Genomic DNA, 20,385 nt, shown 5'->3' with positions numbered 1-20,385 from the left:
GACTTTGTTGTAAGATACTTCATTCAACTACATGAAATCAACTTTAAATTAAGAATATCCGTCAAAAAATCATAGTATGTGATTTGTCTTTGAAAATACAACCTATGAAATTCTTCTTCTTAGGGTGCCTGTCCGTTCCGAACGTTGGCGATCATTCTGGCTATGATGACTTTGTGAGTTGCTATACGGAATAGTTCTGTTGAGGTCTTTCTATGCCATGCTCTTAGGTTAGCAAGCCAGCATATTCTTCTTCATCCTGGGGCCCTTTTTCCTTAAATTTTAACTTGTAAAATGCACTGGAGTAGCTCGTATCTGCCTTAATTTCTCATTATATGCCCCAAGTACTGCAGCTTACGGCCGGCCCTTCACGATGTTGACTAAATCTGCGGTTGTGTTCATTCTCCGTAGTAGGTACTTCTTCATTGGTGACTTTGTCTGTCCATAGTATCTTCAGAATTATTCTGTACAACCATAACTCAAAAGCTTGAAGTTTCGATAGACTTTCCGCCTTCAATGTCTACGTTTCTACTCCGTATAGAAGCACTGAGTGCACGTAACATTTAAGAAGCCTTATTTTTGTTTTTAGAGTGATGTCATGGATCTTGAACACAGAGCTTATAGTCAAGAATGCACTCTTTGCCTTTCCGATGCGACATTTAATATCTTAAGTATTGTCAAACGACTCATTGATTACAGTTCCCACATAGTTGTATTGTGAGACACGTTCAATTCTCATTTGGTTCACACACAGATTTACTCCAGTTATGTTTTGCTTGCTGATGATCATTAGCTTGGTTTTGCTGGTGTTTATATCTAGTCCATATGTTCTACTGGTTTCAGTTATTTTATTCATTAAGTTTTGCAGCCCTTCTATGGTATTGGAAAACACTATTGTATCATCTGCATATCGCAGGCTACTGAGCTTGACTCCATTTATTGAGATGCCTTCATCAATATCTTATAGAGCCTCTTCAAAAATGTGCTCTGAGTACAGATTGAATATCAGCGGTGAAATTATGCATCCCTGTCTCACTCCCCTTAAGATTTTGACCTGATCTGTATATTCTCCATCTATTCGGAGCACTGCTGATTGATTCCAATACAGGTTAGCTATTATTTTCAGGTCTCTTCCGCCAATCCCTGTCCTCTTCAGCACTTCCATCATTTGTTCATGTCTGACTCTATCGAAAGCCTTTTTGCAGTCAATCAGGCATGCAAAAACATCACAGCTGATATCTCTACATTTCTGAAACAACTACTGCACGCTAAATAAAGTCTCCCTCGTACCAACGGCCCAATCCAAACTGATTGGGCGCAATATGTTCTTCGAATTTTCGGTAAATTCTATTATGGATGACTTTTAAAAACAGCTTGAGAAGATGGCTCATTAGGCTTATAGTCCTATAGTCTTCACAAACCTTTGCTCCTGGTTTTTTGGGCAACGGTACAAACTCAGATTTGAGCCACTCTGCTTGTATTTTTCCTGCCTATTTTCTTTTCTTTTTCCTCCTTTGGAAAAAACATAATGATACTATCCCGATATGTTTAGTATTTGTCCTTAAATTTAATTTACTCTCAATATTTACATCAAACTCTAATTAGTTTTATTTGTATGGTATTTTAAAAACATATTGATATATTATCGACATACTGATAGTGGTATTTTTTGCTTATTGATTCCTCTATTACTATTGAAAACACGATATTACTGCCGCTTATTTGACTTTTCTATTTTCACCGTCTGTTTCTTTCAGTACTATTGAACTATATGTTAATTTTCCCATGCCTGTTTACTTTTTTGAAAACTATTAAAATCTCCTTATATCTTGAATTCTCCTCTCCTTATTCTTTGGTACGCTCTCCTGATTCAATTCCTTTCCTTGATTAGTTCTTTTAGCTCGTTCGGGACGACTAGTTTTTTGTTAGTCGTCATTTATCGTGGGATGTTGTCTTCCATTGCCCATTCTATCCTTCTAGTGATGTCATATATTCTTCTGTTTACTTCTTCGACGGCTTCGAACTATCTCTTTATTTTCATTTGGTTTATCTGTCTTCTCTAATTTGGCCAGTTTGATTCTTACCATCTCCATCTTTCCGCCGGTTCAATTTTTGGAAGGACTATCCTTGACGTCATTATTCCTCTGACTGGTTTATGGTCCGAACTGCATTAGTAGTGTGTCGTGAAATCTTGTATAATAACAGCTATGGTCTAAATAAAGTCCAATGTATAGTTTCGTTGTCCTGGAATTGGATTGATTCTGAAAAATAAATTTTTCTCAATTTTTCTGTATCTCAGAACTTGTTCTTCTGAACGTTCTATGAGACCATAGCCAGGTGCTGTTTGGTGTTAGTTAAAATCCCCTGCTAGAACAACGGTCTGCAGAATTCATCTTCAGAATATACCTGTAAAATCTATGTTTTCTATAATAAACAGAAAAAATATTAGTATTACATATTTTAATACCTACATTTTCAAAAGATTGAGTATTTACTAGTACCTGGTTCCATTCGAGGTTATTTTTGATATAAATTGCTACTCCTCTGTGGTTAGGTGCGTCCCTTTTTCCAAATCCATCGAACTTTGTGATCCCTGGAAGTTAAGTTGAGGTCATGAACAGTGTTCCTGAACTGCAAATAACATCCGGATTTTATCTGACGACCATCTCCCTTAATTTGTTTGTAGGATTTTTAGCCGCTTAATTGTATGTATTTCTTAAAAATTTCAAAGTGTCTCTTGAAATCTCTCGCAATTCTGAAAGATCGTTCATCCGCAATTCGATATCGAGCCACTCAACGTGATAGATTTGATTTGGCCCTCCTGGAGCTGGCGACCGAAGCCAGTACCCATTTCCATATTTCTTCCATTTGTTTGCCGGACAATGACATGGAGCTGACTGGGAGGGAGGCAGTGGTGGCCGGTTGGGGGAAGATCAAGAGAAGCAATGATTTAATGGGTACTAATGTTTTAAGGAGTGTTTCGGTTCCTATTTTAGGTAAATTAAAGGTTTTGTTTCTGATTGTTAAAAAATGTTTAAATTTAGTAATATACAGCAATATGTTGAATATTCTACAAATAAGATATATTCAACACTGCTCATGGAAATATAATATGTAATTTTAGATATTTCAAAAGTCCTGTCATCCTGAGAAAAATTCCTCATGTCTCTGAGATTAAAGTGGTATAAATAATAAGATAGCGATATAAATTAGGGGTAAAATATTGGCCATTATTATGTGTTCTACATTTTGTAATATGAATATGAAATGCGTAAAAAATTCTTCTAATAATTTTTAATTTTATTTGATTCCTTTATATGGACAATTCAGACATTATGCATTTTAACCTTTAACTACACGCACTGGCGTATTTTGTACGCCAGATATAAGAATTCTACTGCAAATATATTTAAAAATTTAATTTTTGACCTTGTTTATCTCTCTAACCTATCACTGGAATGTGCTTTACAATTTGGTTTTAGTTTCGTTATAATCGGCGTTCTGGGAAGATCATAATTTACAGTTTATTATTTGTTGTTTCCGGTGGTGGACAATATACGCCACGATTATATTAATATAAGTCGTAATATAAGTACATATTTCAATTGTTTTTTAGTCATTATGACACACAATATATTTTTCTTTATAAACAATACTTTTTCTATTGTAAAAAATCACATTTCACAAAAATTTTTATTAGCAATTTTATTTATCATGGAATCCAGTTATTCCATGATTCCAGTTATAAATCCCAATTGGCTTACTGAGAAGGAACTCCAAGTATTCACTGATGCCGAATAAGGTTTATAACAAACAAGGTATTTTGTTTCTTTGGCAAATGAAATCTCTTTTCCACCCAGCACCGGTGGTTTTAGCCCTTGTAGTGCTGTCTTTTTGGTGAAGTTGACGATTTGTGTTTTCTGAGCATTGACTATCAGTCTCTCTTGTTTACACCAGTCGTCAACTATATTTAGGGCTGCTTGCATTCTTCCAGACGCCACCTGGGGAAACCTGTCCCTGACAACGATTGCTATATCGTCAGCGTATCCTAGACAGCAAAAGCCTTCTGTGGACAGATTTTTGAGAAGATCATCTACCAAGGTTGCCCAAAGTAGAGGTGAAAGAACTCCTCCCTGTGGACAGCCTCCACCTACTCTTGCTTTGATGGTTGCTTTACCCAGAGTGAATATTACTTTCCTATTCTCCAGGGATGCTCTTATCCATCTGCAAATTACCGCAGGTGCGCCTCGTCTACTCATAGCCCCTACCAGAGAGCTGGTGGTAACATTATTAAATGCCCCTTCATTATCTAAAAAAGCGGCCATTGCTCTCTCTTTGTCCTTCATTGACTTTGAGATAAGCCTATTTAGATCATCCAATACAGAGTCCGTAAATTTACCAGGTTGGTATGCGTATTGACGATTGCTTAGAGGATTATCTTCTAGCATTTCGTCCCTGATGTATCTATCCAGAAGCCTTTCTAGCGTTTTTAATAGAAAAGAGGATAGGCTTATTGGTCTATATGACTTTGGTGTTAAGTCTGGTACTTTACCTACCTTAGGCAAGTATATAACTTTAACCTTTTGCCATATTTCCGGTATGACCCCCCATGCTAAACAGGCTTTGAGGAGCTTGCATTGGTGTGGTATCAATACCTCTAATGCCACATGCAACAGTATCGGGTATATGCCATCTGTCCCAGGAGACTTATATGGCCGAAATTTCTTCTGATTCAGATCTTGGCCTAATCAGCCTTTGGTATATGTTGGTTCGCCTATCTGTATCATTCAGAATTGTTGAGCCCGGAAAGTGCGTGTTTATCAGTTCTATAAAACATTCTCCTTTGGTGTCCGTAAATTTGCCATTAGCTTTCTTTAGGAAACCTACTTCTTTAGTTGTAGCACCGTCCTTTGCCAGGACCTTATGGATTCGAGAACAGGCCGGGATATCTATAATCTCCTCGCAAAACTCTCTCCATGAATTTCTTTTAGCTTTCCGAATTTCGTTATTGTATAGCGTTAGTTTATATCTGTAGGCATCCCAAACTTGGTTACTTTTACAGACTGTATTACTGCCCGTATGTTTCCTTGTTTTTTCTGGACAGTTTTCCTAGTAAGCCACCATAATAGCTTCGCTTACTGTTTCTGCCGCCGAATCTATACCATCTGCGCCCTTAAACAAGGTCATACTTTCCTCGAGATTTTTGCTGAGGGCTCCCTATATCCTACCCAGTTTGTATCTCTAGGATTTCTGTATTTAATTTCTGATGGAAATATATCCAGGTCAAATCGTATATGTCTGTGATCCGAACATGAGGGTTCATCAGACACACCCCAATTTGTTAGTATATCACTTATATTGCTTGTGCAGATTGTTAAATCCAACACTTCTTTGCGCGCCTTCGTGACAAAAGTTGGTTTGTTTCCTATATTGGATATAACCAAGCCTTCACATAAGATGAATTATTGGTCTTTCGTCCATTTAAGATTAGGGCATTATTTAAACAGTAATGAGTAATGAGTCATACTTTTTACAAGACAGTTTGCTTTTTGTACTACATGAAAAAAATTATTGGAATTTAGTGCAACTGTGGCATCGTCAGCAAATTGAGTGACAGAACAGCCTGATTGCTGTTCCATGTTTTCTACTCGAACGTTTATTGCATCAGAAAAATTATCTAATGGATTCCAAACCAAACATGTTGAGCTATCGTTTATCAGTTGATTTAAATCATTGACGAAAATCAAAAATAAAAGAGGGCCAATGATACTTCCCTGTGGAACTCCGGAGAGCACACTTTCTTCTGAAGAAAATCTTATACTCCCATTCACATTGACCTTAATTTTTTTAAACCTGTTCGATAAAAAGGTGTGGATCCACTTTAACCCAGTTCCTCTAACACCACTATGATAAAGTTTTTTCAGCAGTATTGGATGATTTTCAGTTTTAAAAGCTCGTGCTAAATCAAAAAACAAACAGATAACTTTATTACCCTTATCAAAGTTCGATAAAATATGATTGGACAGCGCTAGTAGTGCATCTTGCACACTAATACCTTCACGGAAACCAAATTGAGACTTTTCCATATAGTCGAGGAAATGAAGCATTTTGGCTCGCAATTTTTTCGTCCAGCATGGATTTACTTGAAATTTTCGCAGAAGGTAGGGAATAGTCCAAGGATCATTCTCTATATCATACCGCTCATTTTCGCTAAAACCTTGTGGGTGGTTGCCACCCCATCTCGGGGGTGGGAATTTTTTATTACATTTTAACTATGTTAATCGATGTAAAAATTAGTTCTATGAAAAAAATGTCTTTTACATTTTACAGTTGTTACGAAAGTAACAGTTTTTCGACGAAAAAATCGACTTCTTTAGATGTTTTTTTGAGAATACCTCGAAAAATATGCATTTAGTCAAAAAAACTGTAAATATCAAAATTGTATCTATTAGTAACACAAATCAAATTATTTTTCTATAATATCTTTAAGACCAATACAAACCGAGATACGGCATGTTAAAGTTAGCTTTTTTCGTCAAATGTATAATTTGAAATATTCAAACCAAAGAAACGGGAAAACTTTGCATCTTTTGAGGAAAATTTAAATAATTTTTTTAAGTGTACAATTAGATATTTAAAAACATAATAATAAAAAGTTTCTAGCATGAAAATTTAGGGACCTATGATCAAAAAAAGGTCGGTACCTGCTTTTCTCTACGAAAAAATCAGTGAAAACAACCCCTTAATTACCCTTCTAATTTAAAATTCTTTTTCACCTTTCGGTAATTCCTTATATATTTATATTACCAATACAACCAAGAAGTTTTTCCTATTTAAAAGGTCTAATTTTAGAAAAATTGGAGTTTAAAAAAAATTTATTTTTTATCAATGATGTTAATTTCGTATTTTTCACCTTTTACTTCAAAGTATCTCCGAAAATACTGGAGTTATAAAAAAACGACACACAACTAAATTGTAGCTTTTTTAATAACTAAAATTCTCTTATACATAGATTTTCATTATAGTGAACAGTTAGCGAGATATAGCTCTTTAAAATCTCTATTTAGGAGCAAACACCCCCTTATTCGAGCCTTTTAACCCACCCCAATTAAAAACTAAGGGATATTACGGAATTTATTTTACACAGTCTTATAGCTTTTCGAAAATCCTACAAAATTATTTTTGAAAAAACTTTTTATCGCCAAAAATGATGGAACTATGTTTATAAAACCATTTTTTTTCGAAAAATTCGAATAGTCCGCTGACGGATCATTTTCAATATATGTAGTATAATTACCACAGAACCGGTTCGTATACTGGAAGATGACTAAAAAACTATTTGTGTTTGTAGTCCATTCTTTCACGGTTTTTGCTCTAAATTTTAAGGAACCGCTTGGAATGACATGAAATTTGGCATATATATAGCTTACATGTCAAAGAAAAAAAGTGATATTGTGCCGATGTGTGCTTTTGCCCCCCTGGGGGTGACTTTCACCCCTTCTTGGGGGTGAAAAAATATATGTCCAAAATAAGTCCGGAAATGGGTAAACTGACTAATTTTAAGTAACTTTTGTTCTATAGAGCTTTTTCGCCAAGTCAACACTTTTCGAGTTATTTGCAAGTGAATATGTTCATTTTTCAACAAAATAACCACATTTTTAGACGGTTTTTCGCAAATAACTCAAAAATTAAGTATTTTGTCGAAAAAAACGTTCTTAGCAAAAATATAGCCTATAAAAAGTAAAAAAATGGTGTACGCGTTAGGTCTCTGGATCTCGTAGAACCAGAGTTATAGCCAATGAAAAATAGATTCATATTCACCAAATTTCAAATAGAATATTTCGACGTGAAATATCCAAAAAATTAAGCACTTTTTGGGGAAAAGCTATTATAACTTTTTTAAAGTGTTTAAAAAAAGCTTTATTTCTATTTTTACAAAAAGTTTCTAGCATTAAATTTAAGCAAGTTACGCTCAAAATAAAGTTGGTTCCTTTTGTTTTTGCAAAAAAAATCGGGAAGACCACCCCCTAATTAGCAACTTAAATTAAATTAATCGTTACCGCTCCACAAATTATTTTACTTATGTTGTGTTTATATGATCTGTAATAAGCTTCATCGATTCAAAGTGTTTATTTTTGAAAAAATTTGGTTTCCAAGTAAAATTTTTAAAAATTTAAATTTTGAAAAATATGCTTTTTTTCAAAATAACTTAAAAATTGTTCGAGATATCAAAAATCTCGAAAAACAAAAAAAGTTAGATTTACTTTTCTGAATATCATGTATTTTTTTGTTTTTCTGTTGGACAAAAATTGATTAAGATTTGGTGTTTCTAAATTTGCATACATTCGTGATCAGTGACTCGTTTAACCCCTTTTAACTACAGCCCTTTCAATAATAAGGACTTTGAACCGATGAAACTTACAGATCATATAAACAATATATACAGGAGTCAAGAAACTTATAAAGTCGTAACGATTAAGTTCGTTTAAGATACTAATTAGGGGGTGATTTTCTCTATTTTTTTACCAAAACCAAAAGGGACTAACTTTATTTTGAGCGTAACTTGTTTAATTTTGATGCTAGAAATTTTTTTTATAAAACAAAAATAAAGCTTTTTTAAACACTTTAAATAAGTTGTAATGAGTTTTTCCCGAAATGTGCTTCATTTTTGGTTATTTCACGTTAAAGTATTTCATTTGGAATTTGACGAATATGAACCTATTTTTCATTAGCTATAACTCTGCTTCTACTAGGTGTAGAGACGTGATGTATACATCATTTTTTTTTTATTTTTTACAGGCTATATTTTTGCTAAGAATGTTTTTTCGACAAAATACTTACTATTTGAGTTATTTGCGAAAAACCGTCTAAAAACGTGGTTATTTTGTTGAAAAAATGAACATATTCACTGCCAAATAACTCGAAAAGTATTGACTTAGTGGAAAAACTCTATAGAACAAAAGTTACTTAAAATTAGCCAGTTTCCTGACTTTCTTTGGACGAAAATTTTTTCACCCCCAAGAGGGGGTGAAAACCACCACCAGGGCAAAAGCACATATCGGCACAATATCACTTTTTTTCTTTGACTTGTTACCTATGTGTATGCCAAATTTCATGTCAATCCAAGCGGTTCTTTACAATTTAGAGGTTTTGCAATATTTTACCGTTGAAGAACGGACTATTGCATTTGTGCATATTTGTAAATTCGGATTTTTGTGTAAATAAATGTTATTGCAAATCTTTCATTCTACTTTTTTTATAAATAAATCTATTAAATTATCTACTTTTAAAAATTTTAATGTTATTAAGGGTGGTTTTAAGGGTTGAAATATTATGATATTATATCCTAAATCATAAAACAATCATTATTTAACCAATCAAAACCAAATTTTACCCATATTATAGTTTACAATGTTTTTAAATAATTTTTGAAAATAAGGGGTAGTTTACACCCCTAAAAATAATCAACGCCCTTGAGCATGATATAGAATATAAAATACAGTGTAATATGATCCTAATCCTAAATTTTTATGTAAATCGATGCAAGCCGAAATTATTCTTTTAGGATAAGTAAATTTTTTATATATAGCTCCAACAAGGGTGGTTTTAAGGGTTAAATCATTATGGTAGTATATCTTAAAGCATAAAACAATCATTATGTAACTAATAAGAACCAAATGTTGACAATATTAAAGTTTAAAATATTATTTTATAATTTTTTACATTTAGGCGTAGTTTTCACCCTTAAAAAACCAAAAATGTACAACGGCACAATATAGAAAATGAACTAGAAGGTGAAATGAGCCTAATCTCAAATTTTTGTACAAATCGATACTGGACGAAACAATTGCGAGGTTTTGCAATTTTTTCAGTTTCATTTGCTCGACTAATAATGTTGTGCTTTTTAATATACGAGAGGAGACGTGTACGAAATGTCTTCTCATATATTTTTGAAAACACAGATAAAAGTGATATGCCTCGATAGTTATCAAATATTGATTTTTCACCGTTTTTATGTACAGGCACAACTAGCAGTATTTAGAATTTGAGGAAAAATCCCTTCCTGAAATGAAAGGTTTACTTGAAATGTTAATTGTTTAATATGTTATGAGATACATTTGTTAACATAGAATACGGGATATCATCCAGTACAGCCGAGGATTTTTTTGAGATATCTTTTATTGACTATGTTTTATGTTTCCATGCCTGTTTATTTTTTTGAAAACTATCAAAATCTCCTTATATCTTGAATTCTCTTCTCCTTAATCTTTGGTACGCTCTCCTCATCCAATTCCTTTCCTTGTTTAGTTCTTTTAGCTCATTCGGGATGACTAGTTTTTTGTTAGTCGTCGTTTCCCGTGGGAAGTTGTCTTCTATTGCCCGTTCTATCCTTCTAGTGATGTCATATATTCTTCTGATTACTTCTTCGACGGATTGGAACTATCTCTTTATTTCCATTTGGTTTAGCTGTCTTCTCTAATTTGGCCAGTTTGATTCTTACCATCTCCATCTTTCCACCGGTTAAATTTTTGGAAGGACTATCCTTGACGTCATTATTCCTCTGACTGGTTTATGGTCCGAACTGCATCAGTAGTGTGTCGTGAAACAGCTATGGTGATGAATAAGTCCAATGTATAGTTTCGTTTTCCTGGAATTGGATTGATTCTTATCGGTTCATTCGGTACAAATATCAATTTTTCTCAATTTTTCTGTATCTCAGTACTTGTTCTCCTGAACGTTCTATGAGACCATAGCCAGGTGCTGTTTGGTGTTAGTTAAAATCCCCTACTAGTACAACGGTCTGCAGAATTCATCTTCAGAATATACCTTTAAAATCTACGTTTTCTATAAACAGAAAAAATAATAGTATTACATATTTTGATACATACATTTTCAAAAGATTGAGTATTAACTAGTACCTGGTTCCATTCGAGGTTATTTTTGATATAAATTGCTACTCTTCTGTGGTTAGGTGCGTCCCTTCTTCCAAATCCATCGAACTTTGTGATCCTTGGAAGTTGGGTTGTGGTCATAAACAGTGTTCCTAATAATAATAATAGTCTCCCGTTTTATACCGCTCACGTGGCTTTGGGAGTATAGCAGGGTAGTCTGCTATATCTAAGGCCTACGGTATACAAGGAAGGTAACAGGGCCAGTGCTATGCTTCAACCGCCTATTATTACCCCTGGTTTTACCCAAGGTACTCATTTTATTCAGGCTGAGTCGACCTGGGACCTATAGATATTTTAAAAATGTCTAGTTGTTCTTGCCGGCGGTAGGATTTGAACTCCGGACCACAGGCACGGGAGCCAAGCACACTACCGCTTAGCTACGCCGACCCATGAACTGCAAATAACATCCGGATTTTATCTGATGACGATCTCCCTTAATTCGTTTGTAGGATTTTTAGCCGTTTAATGGGCATTGTAGAGAACCTTGTATTTCTTAAAGATTTCAAAGTGTCTCTTAAAATCTCTCGCAATTCTGAAAGATCGTTCAATTCCGATATCGAGCCACAAAACCTGATAGATTTCATTTGACTCTCCTGGAATTGGCGACTGAAGCCAGCACCCCTTTCCATGTTTCTCCCATTTGTTTGCCAAACAATGACGTGGAGCTGACTGGGAGGGAGGCAGTGGTGGCCGGATGGGGGAAGATCAAGAGAAGCAATGATTTAATGGGTACTAATGTTCTAAGGAGTGCTTCAGTTCCTATTTTAGGTGAAATTAAAGTTTTTGTTTATGACTCATTAAGAAAATGTAGTAATATGCTAGTTTTTACTCAATACTGCGGATGTAAATAATTATTGGAGTTATTTTTAATGAAATACCGAATATATTTAAAGCGTTTAGGGAAACTTCTGTAGAAAACATATCAGCATAATGAGAAACATTCCTCATACTCCTGAGATTAAAGATATATCTTTTTATTCCTTCTTTTGTGTAGACATGACGCTGTCTGTTTATTCAATGTGCCGCCAGTAAACAGCCATTCCATCGTTTTCGTGGTCTTTCCAATGATCGCCTTTTGTAACTCTATTTGTTGGCTTATATATAAGCCAACATAATGATTGTATACAGTCAGCACGTAAAGGTTGGAATAAATTAATTTTCTCGAGAATTTACAATTTTGGCAAAAAATCCTGAAACAGGTCAATTTTTATTTTTAAATTGAGACTTTTTGGCATATATATCATGATACTAATGATGTCACCCATCTGGGCGTGATGATGTCATCTACGATTTTTTTAAATGAGAATAGGGGTCGTGTGATAGCTCATTTGAAAGGTAATTCAATTCTCTATTCAGTAATATAAACATTAATATAATTACTTATACAGGGTGTATAATTTACTTGTACAGGGTATAGTTTATTGACATAAACAGAAGAATGTGTGTAATTTATTTAACTCAAAATACATTTTACTCCTATCAGAAAACAGGATATAATGTTTATATAACAAATAAATATTTTTTTGGTTAAATTCAATATTAAAGCAGCCACCCACCTTCCTCTTGACAGTTTGAACATTTAATTTAAGCGAAAAGCAATGATTATTTTTTAAATAAACATTTTTTTCTGTTTTGTGAGAGCAGTAAAATGTATTTTGAATTAAATAAATTACTTGCATTCTTCTTTTTAAGTCAGTAAATTTGATCCACTTTTTTTGGACACCCTATATAAATAATTATGTTAGTGGTTATATTACTAAATAGATAATTGAATTACCTTTCAAATGAGCTATCACACGACCCATTTTCCCATTTAAAAAAATCATCGATGACGTCATCACGCCCAGATGGGTGACGTCACTAGTATGATATATATACCAAAAAGTCGTAATTTAAAAATAAAAATTGACCTGTTCGCTATTTTTTTAAAATCGTCCATTCTCGAGAAAATGAATTTATTCCAACCTTTACGTGCTCACTGTATAGTATTGGTAATCTTTTTTCGGAATATAGGAATTTTCAATGAAATGAGTTAGATTCTTGATTTCCAATTAGCCAGTGTAAATTTGTAAAAATGAAGTTGGGCAAATAATCAGTGACCAACAGAAAGTCACAGAAACCTGGAAGCATTATTTTCAGAGATGCCTACTTGTAACACAAGTAGACATGGAAGATAAAATAGGTGTGAACTACGTAGAAGAGAATGAAGTAGATAATGGAGTAGAAGCTCCAACTATAGAGGAAGTTCTCGAAGCTATTAAGGCCCAGAAAAACAATAAAGCTCTGGGAGTTGACGAAATACCAGCAGAACTGTATAAGGTAGGTGGCGACCACCTAGCAAGTCACATCCACACGCTCATCAAAGACATAATATGGCAAGAAGAGAAAATACCCGACGACTGGAAGAAAAGTATATTATGCCCCATCTATAAAAATGGAGACAAACTCCAGTGCAAAAACTACCGTGGAATCTCTCTACTATGTACAGCATAGAAAGTCCTCACCTGTATTATAAACCAGCGGCTCCAAATATTATTGGAGAGTATCAGACGAGCTTCCGATGGGGAAGATCGACACTGGATCAAATATTTACAGTCAAATAAATATTAAGCAAATCATGGAAACACGATATTGATTTTCACAACGTGTTTGTAGACTTCAAACAGGCATACGACTCAGTCAAGAGGAACAAACTATACTATATATTGGCTGAATTGGCATTACCACACAAGCTAATAAGACTCATTAAAGCCACAATGGATGAAACTCAGGCATTTGTACAAATACAAAACCACCGGATAAACTTTTTCAAAATTTCGCAGGAACTAAAGCAGGGAGATGTGCTGGCCCCAGCATTGTTTAACCTGGCACTGGAGTATGCGGTTAGGCAAATGCAAACTGGACGAGGAAACCTACTGACCAACCGAACGGTTCAACTGGCCGCTTATGCCGATGATATTAATATTATGAGTAGAACATCAACAGGAGCACAGGAAACATACGCAGAGTTAAAAACACAAACAAAAATGCTAGGTCTGGAAATTGACACAGAAAAAACAAAAAGAATGACTCAGACGAGAAGAAATATAGTCCCACAAAACATTATACATGAAGATGACATTGAAACGCTTGGAAAGTTTACATACCTGGGAGTAGAAATATATACCGACGGATCAGAAGATGGAGAAATACGGAAGAGAATAACGCAGGAAAACAGAGCTTATTTTGCCCTTTCCCATATATTTCGGTCTAAAAGTGTCCACCGAAATACAAAGATGAGAATCTATAAAACTTTAATTCGACCAATAACATACTATGACAGTGAAGCCCGCAGGTCCTTAAACAAAAATCCAAAAACAAACTCGACACATTCAAAAGGAAAGTACTGAGGAGAATACTAAGACCTGTGAGGAAAAACGGAATCTTCAGAAGTCGATACAACAACGAACTTAATCAATTTTATAAGGAAGCATCCCTGTCAGACTTCATTAGAATACAAAGATTGCAATGGGCCGGACATTTGATAAGAATGGGAGAGGATAGGCTACCAAAAAGAGCACTGAATGTTAGAATTCAGGGAAAGCGAGCAGTTGGAAAGCCAAGAAAGCGCTGGGAAGACACAGTAAACAGCGACGCACAAGCCCTTTTAGGAGTCCGTGTATGGAGAAGAGCATTCGCAGACAAGCAAGGGTGAACGCAAAAAATAAAGGAGGCCAAGGCTAAATTTGGGCTGTAGTGCCGTAGAAGAAGAAGTGTAAATTTCAAGACAACGTCGCAATGTTTCATATTTATTTCATTTTTTCGACTGCACTGAACTCAAATGGCCCATCGGATTGCATCGTTTGTGCCATAGCCAGCGGTAAAGGAATTGCAAACGAAAAAATGAATTAATTTGAAAACATCGAGATGTTATATTGAAATTAACATATACTGGTTAATTGCAAATCAGAGATCTCAGTTCGGTGCAGTCGAACAAACGAATTAAATGTGAAACATCATGACGTTTTCTTGAAACTTATACTGGTTAATTGTAAATCAGGAATCTAACTTTTTGCAATGAAAGTTCATATGTTCCGAAAAAAGATTTCCAATACTGTATAACATTCTGCTTATGTGGTCGTTCCATTCTACTCTTCTGTTCCTTACTTTGTTATTAGTGTTCTCCGCCTTGCATCTCGATTGTATATCTGTATTTTTCTTACCATAAGATCTTACCATCAATTTTTCGAAGGATTTTTATCTTTGTTATTTCTAGCAGCATACTTTTTTCCTTTATGTGTCGGGTCATGTGCCTGCCGCGTATGTCATTATTGGTCTAATGACTCTAAATTCTGCTAATTTCTTTTCCGATATTTTTATTTCTCCATATTGTTTTATTCAGTCTCCATATTGACTCTATTCACTTTATGGTGTCGGAACATCATCTTCCCGACCTAGAACCTTGTTGTTTTTCTTCTAAAGTTATAATTTCATTCAGTTTGTTTGCTATTACTTTGATTGATAATTATTGTGATGTGTTGGTTAAATTATTTCCTCTGTAATTCTCCTGGTCCGATTTATCTCTCTTTTTGAAGAGGGGGCTTGATCTCCATTCTTATGGCATTCTGTTATGTTCTATTATTTTTGTATTAGTTTTAATAATTGTTTGGTCAGAACTTATCCTCCGTACTTTAGGAGTTCATTCGATATTCTGTTCTCTTCGGGTAATATTTAATATGCTAATTGCTTCCTATACCTTTCCTTTCTCAATTTATATTTCTTAGTTTGTCGTCACTTCAAGCATTGGTTGTTCATTATCGTCACCTTTAGCAAATAGGTATCGAAAGTAGTCTGTCCATATTTTATTCTTAATGCGTTTCGTTTTTATTAGTTTGTAGTTCGTCCATCTCTTTTCTTCATCCTCTCATCATTCTCCGTATTTCTTTTGTGTTCCGTAGAAGTCGTGTTACATCTATTTTTTAGAAGCTCTGCCAGCATCCCCTTTTTATTTGTCTGACTAAAGTATTCGTTTCGTTCTGATTCTTTTAGAATGGTTGTATTCAGTATTATAAAAGGACTTTTTTTCTTTTATTCACATTTTATCTTGACTTTCTCTAAGCCATGGGCTTTTTTAATATATTCGTATTCGTTACTTTCCCCTCTACAAGTGATTCTGTTGCTGCGTTAATTGTGTTATCTTTGAGTTTTTCCAGCTCTCCTCGACATTAGCGTTTTCTAATATTCCATATTTCATTCTCATCAATTTCTCTGATATTCTTTTTCTGTACGAATATTCCGTGGCAGGAATGTAGGCATTATGTACATTTCGTGGCATATGTAGCATTTACGATTTTTGTGCTCTGATTTTTGTTTGTGTTGGTGCTCGTCTCTTGGGTGTGAAGTATTTCATGATGATTCTTATTTTATATAGTACTAGGCTATGGTCGCTTCCTGTAGCTACATTTAGTTAAGACATCTTACGTAAATTATTTTTTATGTATATCTCTAACATTAACATTTTCTACCACAGATCTTTGTCCAAAGGTAATATCGAATATATATTTGTGTTGGTCTTTGTGGTCAAAAATGGGTTGTTTATTTTAAGTTCGTTATTCGTGCAGATCTTTATCATCAATTCTCTATTTTTATTTCATATTTTTATTCTATTGATTATGTTTAAAATAATAGAGCTAAAAGGAACTACAACGTAAACGGGATTTTATTGTCTCATATGATCAATAGACCTCTAAATTTTAAAAAACCGAGGAGTGCTACCATTTGAATGGGTTCGTTTTTGAGAAAGGGGTGAATTAGTCCCTGGGCACAGGGTGGACTAGGGTGAGTTCTATGCAGTTGTGCTACAAACACGTCTACAGGAAAATTATTGCAGGTTAAATTTACTATCGAAATATCACATTTTAAAGTCAAAAATATTTTTATTTACAAAAATATATTCAAAAGAAAAGCAAGAAAAAAACACGAAAGAAAACAATTTTATTTTTTGCCCCATAACTTTCTTCCACAGGGATAGAGGTATAGGCATTGATTCAGCAAAAAATAACTTTCATCCTTCCTCTTTAAAATGGGGTTTGGTAAAAGTCTCTAGGATTTATACACACACCGGCAAAATTAGCCGAACACCTTAAAAATGGGACATGTTTGATGTCTCGAATTTCCTAAGCCTGCTGTCCGATTTGAGTGATTCTTTTAGTATGTTATAGCCTTATTAGGTAAGAATATCGGTGTAGAAATATTGTTGCTAGACAGGTAAATATCATTTTATACCGGGTGTTACAATCATACTGTGTTTTTTTCCTAAAGTTCGGAATAGCCTGTGGAATGATCTAGCATATATAAAATATTAAAATTAAAACTTGATTGTAGACTTAGGCTTTCTGAATATTTTATTTTTTGATTCATTTGCTTCTGTTGAAAAATAAAAAAGTTATGTGCTTTAACAACTAGCCATGTTTTTTATCAATAAATCCTCATAGTAGTATGCTAAATTTGCAGTTACTCGAGCGTTATGGGGACCTATTGGGACGTATTGGATTGTGAAGAGTGGGTGCTAAAACCAAAAAAAGTTAAGTTAAGTTTACCATAAAGTGTGGGACTCTCTATTTTTTAATTAAATTTTCCATTTCCACCAATAGCTTTTTTCCGATTATAGCGCCATCTATCCATAATTGGAAAAAATGCTGCGAATAAAAGTTGCTTATTTTTACGTCAAGGATCCAAATCTGCAATAAAAATTGGAGGCTCCTATTTAAGATTTTAAAGTAACCCCCCACCCCACCTCCGTGGGGGTCGTGTTTGGTGACATTCGGTAGTTTTTTGAAAAATATTGAATAGGTGTATTTTGCAGTTTTACTCGCTTTTGTTCATTTCGCGAAATATCGCAGGTTTCGTATTTAAAATTTTTAATTTACCCCCACCCCCCTCCGTGGGGTGTCACGAGCCCCCACGGATGTGGGGTGGGGGATTTAATTTAAAATCTTAAATAGGAGACCCCAATTTTTATTGCAGATTTGGATTCTTTTCGTAAAAATAAGTAACTTTTATTCGAGACATTTTCTCGAATTATGGATAGACAGCGCTATAATCGGAGAAAAATTATTGTTTCAAAAGGAAAATTAAATTAAAAAATGAAAAGTCACCCACTTAATGGAAAACTTAACAAACCTTTTTCTGATTTTAGCACATACTCTTCATATTCCAATAGGTCCCCATAACGCTCGAGTAACTGCAAATTTAGTATACTTTCCTCCCCTACTATGAGGATTTATTGATTAAAAACATGGATAGTTGTTAACGCACATAACTTTTTTATTATCTCACATAAGTAAATAAGTCAAAAAGGAAAATTTTAAAAAGCCTAAGTCTACAATAGGTTATTAATTTTAATATTTTACATATGCTAGAATATTCCACAGGGTGTCCCAAATTTAAAAAAAAACGCAGTATGATTGGTACACCCGTTATAAAATAATATTTACCTGTCTAGCAACAATATTATTACAACGATATTCTTAAATAGTAAGGCTATAACATACTAAAAGAATCACTCAAAAAACATGTCCCATTTTTAAGGTGTTCGGCTAATTTTGCCGGTGTGTGTAGTTTCTGAAATACGATTTTTCAAATTTCGCCGCACACAGCATTTTTGGGCCATTTTCCGCATTATTTCGCAAGCATTGTTGTGTAACCTTTTTCTACGCATTTCTAGGTATATGCAATGATATTTTCAGTAGAAAGAGAAGTCAATTACCTTTAAAATGGTCTATCGCATAAGGATGTACGACTATTTTTAAGCAAGTTATGCTTTTTCAAGGTCAAACTTTTAATGATTTTTGATATTTTTTATGATAATTTTTTAAATTTCTTATTATCACTTTTTTCTTGTACATTTAGGTATATACACTAGGGTGGGTCGAAAAAAATCGATATTTTTTTTTTCGGATCGTAATACCGCGGAAAAGTTGCTAAATGGTATGACTAAATAGGGGAAAAAATATTAAAATTATCGGATGTTATCTTCCGTTCGCGCATGAGCTCTAAAGTTTGATTAAATTTTGAAAAAATTAAAGTTTTTTGGAAATTTTTAATAATTTTTTTTATTACGATATTTAATATGTAATAGGGAAAAATGTCATCTACGACACACTAATGAATTAATATAAAAATACTGGTAATGAGTTTTAACATCTTCCGTTCGCGCATGGGCTGTAAAAATAGCAAAAAAGTGTTGAAAATCTCAAAAATGTGGACTTAGGAAAAATAAATATATACAAGCTTCAACGTATTATTGATGTATTATCCAATAAATACAAAGTACATATTTCACTTACGAATAGATTACATGTCTGGTAGTTTGAACTGTCTTTTGTTATCAAAGGCTGGCATCGTGGACCTTGACTTAAGTGTCGTTCTTATGTACCCGTCTCGAGCTGCAGATCCGCAAACCTTAGCAGAAGCCTCGCTCACCAACTTGACGCTTCTCTCCACTGCTTGAGTATGGACTGGCATCTTCTGTGATAGGATTTCCCACTTCGGTACTTCTTCTGTTTTGATGTAGGTTTTCAGTTCATCATCAGTGACATCTTTCAATAGAGGCGGCGAAGAAAATTCACAGTTTGTCCAATAATTTAATTCCGTGTAGTCTGTTGCGGAAAAGTTTAGCTTAGGTGCCACGTACGTTCGAATTGTTTTCCTCTTTTGGTCTCTTTCTCTTGCCTTAATGATGCGGCGGAGGCCCAGTTCTCTTATATGTTTTCTGGGATCTTGAGTCATAGTAATCATAACATGTTCTGGATGCGCAAAGAACCCATTTCTCTCTATAACTGGGTCAATTACAGCTTTGAGTTCATCTTTAAGATATCTTGAGGTTTCAATACATTGGTGCACGAGCTTAGGGCCATCAGTAAAAAGTTTGGTCTTCTTAATACAAAACCACATCGGCATATATGACTTCAGAATGAATATTACTATTTCCTGGAACTCAGCAGTTGGATTTTCTTGACTAATGTAGAGTCTTAAAGCACGGTTCGCTGTTGTTAGCCACCTTGAGTGAGACAAAGGTCCTGGATCCCTGATTGATAAATCTTTTGGGCATTCACCTGATTTAATCGCTTCTGATATTTCCAGCAAATACTTCTGATCCTTACTAAGAGTTTTTTTGTCTATCTCAGGGATTTGGCAATCAATACTTTCAAACTGCACTACTGGAAGTGTTTCACATTTGATCAATTTCCCACCAATCGGTCCTTTCAAAGAATTTGGCCCGGTCGACTTACCATCTAAATACTGAAATAAATGGCGGAAGGGTAGTTCATTAAAATGAAGAAGACAAACTGCCCATTGCAGAGGCTTACCTAAGTGTGTTTCAATACGGCGTATTATACCGTTTTTCAATCCGGTGTTAACATTGGTGCCATCACAGCCAATAACGACTAATTCG

The 20,385-nt window shown here is 34.4% G+C and overlaps 1 protein-coding gene across 1 annotated transcript in view; it reads left to right on the top strand.

The window, feature by feature from the left end:
* LOC114335625 (plasma kallikrein) overlaps positions 1-20,385 on the top strand; it is a 133,314-nt gene that overhangs the window by 93,139 nt on the left and 19,790 nt on the right. The gene's annotated exons all lie outside the window — the stretch shown is intronic.

This window comes from Diabrotica virgifera, chromosome 6 (genome assembly GCF_917563875.1).
Source record: "Diabrotica virgifera virgifera chromosome 6, PGI_DIABVI_V3a".
Taxonomy (NCBI): Eukaryota; Metazoa; Arthropoda; class Insecta; order Coleoptera; family Chrysomelidae; genus Diabrotica; species Diabrotica virgifera.
The sequence above is the reverse complement of the archived record's forward strand: the minus strand, read 5'-3'. Positions and strand labels throughout refer to the sequence as shown.